The 4,515-nt window shown below is 61.0% G+C and overlaps 1 long non-coding RNA gene across 1 annotated transcript; it reads left to right on the forward strand.

Moving 5' to 3' along the window:
- LOC149123627 (uncharacterized) lies at nucleotides 1-4,045 on the forward strand. Its single transcript, XR_016217174.1, has 2 exons — nucleotides 1-108; nucleotides 3,370-4,045. It is a non-coding gene; the product is annotated as an uncharacterized LOC149123627 (long non-coding RNA).
- Nucleotides 4,046-4,515: the final 470 nt, after the last annotated feature.

Consider the following 4,515-nt stretch of genomic DNA (forward strand, 5'->3'; position numbering starts at 1 on the left):
GAACGTGTGCTCCGATCGATTGGCAATGCCTGCCTTGGGCTGATCGACTGGCAATGCCTGCCTTGGGCTAGTCATGGCGGAGGAGCCATGTCTGAGGAGGTGGAGCAGGTGAGTCTCCAGGGCTGGCTGGGGCCGGCTCTTACTTCCAGGGCCTGGCAGCACGCCTGAGCTGGATGGTGTTGGAGAGAGGCAGAGAGCAGAAGGCAGGAGGCAGGGAGGCAGGGAAAGACAACTTTCTGGTGGTCGGGCAAACTCCCAGGTGTGTGTGTAGGGGGTCTCTGATCGCCCCTCAGCTGTCTCCCCGCCTTGTTCTGATCACAGCAGCCCTGCTGGTCTGGTCTGGCTGCTGTAGCAAAGCACCACGGACTGGGCGTCCAAGCGAGAGACATTTTACTTATCAAGGTTCAAAGTTCTGGAAGCCACAAGTCCAGGAGGAAGGCGCCGGCAGACTCGGGGTCTGCAGCCCCGTGCAGGAGGGGAGGCAGTGGCGGGGGGGCCTCTTTCCTAAGAGCACCGCCCTCACGGGCCAATTCCCCTAAAAGGGCCCCGCCCCTAACGCTGTCACCCTAGGAGGTGGGATTCCATCGTGTGACTCCGATGGCGTCACAGACAGTCCATCTGGTTAGGTGACAGGTGCCAGTCACAGGGTCTTTTCCAGGGGTAGGCCTGTTTCCCAAGGCAGAAATCCACAGGGAGGGAGAGCGACAGAAGTTATGGCATGGGGGAAGGCGTCCGGCTTGGCGGCTAAGACTCCGCTCGGGACATCCGTGTCCTGTCTCAGAGTGGCTGAATCCGAGCCTCGCTCTGCTCCCCAGCCCAGCTTCCTGCCAATGGGCACTCGGGGAGCCAGCAGGTGATGGCTCGAGTCCTTGGGCCCCTGCCACTCGTGTGGGAGACCCAGATGGAATCCAGGCTCCTGTCAGCCTGGCCCAGCCCCAGCTGTCACAGGCATTTGGGGAGTGAACCAACAGATGGAAGGTTTCTCTGTATCTCTGCCTTTCAAATTAATGGAATAAACATTTTAAACAGACAATAAAGTTACCGCATCTGACAACCACATCCGGGAGAGACAGTCCCCAAACCCGGGCAGAGGAGAGGAAGTGGTGGGGCCGGGGCCAAAAGCAGTCTGAGGGACCTGGGGCCATGCTGAGGGGCTCCTGACCCTACATTTCTTGAGGACCAACTGCCAAGGGCACAGAGAGCCCTTGGGCTGGGGGAGGAGAATCCTGGGAGCTTGTGGTCTCTCAGAGACCAGGCACCCAGCTGCCCGGCCGGCCGTGTTCCAGTACAGCTCCACCCCCCATTTCACTCTGTTTCAGCCCAGAGGGGCCATTTCCTGGGCAGGAAACCATGGTGCCCTTCTCACTGCAAGGAAGGGCCGGCCAACAGCAGAGCTGGCCCTCTTAGGACAAGTCTCTCTAGCTGGAACTCCGGGACAGGGGATGTGGTGTCTGTGTGATGGGGAACGGGAGGGAGGATCAAAGGCCCTGTGGTCGGTGAGACCTGAGTCGGATTCTCCCTCCTCTGGCTGGGGGACCCAGGCAAGCCCCTTCACTCTGTGCGCCCAGTGTCCTGGACGGTATAGGTGAGGCCCTTCACCCCGCTCCAGGCCCTGCAGTGCAGCTCTTCTGCAGAGCCCTCACCGCACCTGCAGGAAACTGCACTGAGGAATCTAGGCTGGGCCTGATGCAGCCCTGCCCCGAGAACAGCGCCTGCAGGACACAGGCAGGCACTTGGAGCACGGAGAGGCTAACATGCAGCCCTCGAGGCCAGCAGCAGGCCAGCAGGGCCGACTTGAGCCCAGCACCCTCCGAGGAGAGCCCCAGATCTCAACCAGGACCCAAGTCCCTGCCCACTGTGCACACACAGGCTCTCAGCCCCTGCCCCAGAGCGCCATGGGGCCACATGGAACTGAGAAGTTGGGGGTGGGGGGGTTGCAGCGAGGGCCCCAGGAACCAGCACGGCTCTGCGGGCGGGTGGGGGGTGGGGAGGACACCCCTGCCTGTATTTCAGGCCATATCCAGTGTCTGCTGAAACAAAGGGCTAGAAGCCACTTCCCTAATCCCCAGGCCCTCAGGGAAGCAGCAGGTTCCTGGGAGAACACAGGTTCCCACAGGCTTACTCTTCCACAGGTTTAATCTGCTGCCTCCCCCAGGGAGGGAGGGAGGGAGGGCTCCCCCCACACACAGAGAAGAGAGGCCAGGGTGGCACAGCCTCGCAGGAAGGGCTCCAGGCCACCGCCTGCCCCACCCCGACGCCCTCACCTTGCAGCCCAGGTAGGGCAGGGCTCGGGCAGCAGCCCATCCAGGATGCAGGGTCCCCAGGGCAGGGGTCCTGGGGGACAGTTCTTTAGCCCCCTCCCGAACCCCTCCCACAGACCGCCAGGTTTCAGCGAGAAGACACAGCGCTGGGGGTCCCTGGATTTGCACCCGGGAGGCTGAGGCTCCAGCCCCTGTGCAATCCTTGGTGAATTCCCTCCCTTCTCAAAGCTTAACTAATTAATTAATTTGAAAAGCAGAGTCCCGGGGTGGGGTGGAGGGGCGAGATCCTCTATCTACTGGTTCACTCCCCAAATGGCCACAATAGTTGGGGCTGGACCAGGGGAAGCCGGGAACCTGGAGCTCCATCCGGGTCCATCAGGGGCCTGAGCACTTGGGCCATCTTCCGGGGCTCTCCCATGCATTAGCAGGGAGCTCAAACCAGCGCCACAGTGGCCGGCCCTGGATCCTAAGGTCCGTTCTGGCTCCTCCAATGTTCTGGAGCCGAAGGTTGACCCATCCCACCCCAACCCCAAGTGTCCCCAGTCTCTCCGGAAGCCTCAGAGACAGCAGACTGGAGAGGATGCATGGGTGGAGATGGGGTGGCAGTTCTGAGCCCCGCACCCACCCTCTGTTAGGCCAGGACACAGCCCCTGCAAGCTTCCCCTCTCCAGGGAGGGAGGGCTGGTCCCTAGGGTGGGGCCAGAGCCCCGCTGGACCCACAGCCACCTTCTCCTCCCCACCCCACAGCTGCTGCCAGTCAGAGGCACCTGAAGCCAGTGCCGCCGGCTGGGAATGGATGCCAAGTGGGGACCTCTCAGAGCTGGGGAGTAAACTGGGAGGGGGGAACGCCCAGCCGCAGGTTGTTTGGGTGGGTCTCGGGCCCTGGAGTCCACCCTGCAGCCGATGGGGTGTGAAGGGTGGAACTTAGAAGTTCAAGCCCCTGGAGGACCGGAAATGGCCCCCCAGCCGCTGCTGGACCATTGAGCTCGGGGCTGGGAGAGCGTGTAGATCGCTGGCTCTCAAGCTGCAGGTGGCGAGCCACTGGGGCACCCCGAAATGAGCTCAGGCACTGGATTCTTTCTTTTTTTTTTTTTTTTTTTTTTGACAGGCAGAGTGGACAGTGAGAGAGAGAGAAAGGTCTTCCTTTGCCGTTGGTTCACCCTCCAATGGCCGCCGTGGCCGGCGCACTGCAGCCATCGAATCGCGCTGATCCAAAACCAGAAGCCAGAGCCAGGTGCTTCTCCTGGTCTCCCATGGGGTGCAGGGCCCAAGCACTTGGGCCATCCTCCACTGCACTCCCTGGTCACAGCAGAGAGCTGGCCTGGAAGAGGGGCAACTGGGACAGAATCCGGCGCCCCGACCGGGACCAGAACCGGGTGTGCCGGCGTGGAAGATTAGCCTATTGAGCCGCGGTGCCGGCTCAGGCATTGGATATTCTAAGAGGAACTATCAGAGCCTCCCTGGGGAAGTGAGGGTAGCTGTCGGGTGGGGGTGGGGCACTGAGCCTTGCAGGAAAGACACCTGCCTCCCACCTCAAAGCGCCTGGGTTCCCCCGGCCACCTCCGGCTCTTGGCTCCAGCTTCCCGCCCCTTGCAGACCCTGGGAGGCGGCAGCCATGGCTCAGGTCATTGGCTTCCTGCCACCCACGTGGGAGCCCTGGACTGAGTTCTTGACTTTCGCCAGGCCCAACAGCCTGGACACCTGGATGTGACCCAGTGGATGAGATATGTTCATTCCCTCTCTCCCACCCTCCACCTTGCAAATAAATAAACATTGTAACAATATATATATATATACTCTTAAAAAAAAAAAAGAGTAACGAATTCTGTGTGTTGCACCAGGCTGTGATGCAATGCATTTCTTACTCCTGTCAAGGTCACAAGACAGAGAGCTGGCAGCTGCCGGTCACCTTCCACGCCTTGCCCACATGCACCCCTGCCTTCACCAACGAGGCCCTGAGCAGGTGTCATTCATGGCCGTTCCCCCCACCGTGGGGCCAAGCTGACGGCCCCTCCCTGGTTGGTGGTCCCACGACCAAGTCAGCGTCTGGCAGGTGGAGGCAAAGTCGGCTCGCTTTGATTTCAGGGAGGAACCAGGAAATGAGTAGGTGAGTGGTTCAGTGGAGGCTGGGCGTGGGGCCCTGGTGCAGAGTCTGCTGCTTTAACAGTTAGGGAACAACCGCTGTGCACCTGCGAGGCACCTGGAGGGCACCAGACCCCCAACCCAACGACCTTTGCCCTGAGGAGCACAATGT

Source organism: Oryctolagus cuniculus, chromosome 11, assembly GCF_051225735.1.
Source record: "Oryctolagus cuniculus isolate XC-2025 breed Fujian yellow rabbit chromosome 11, ASM5122573v1, whole genome shotgun sequence".
NCBI classification, from domain to species: Eukaryota; Metazoa; Chordata; class Mammalia; order Lagomorpha; family Leporidae; genus Oryctolagus; species Oryctolagus cuniculus.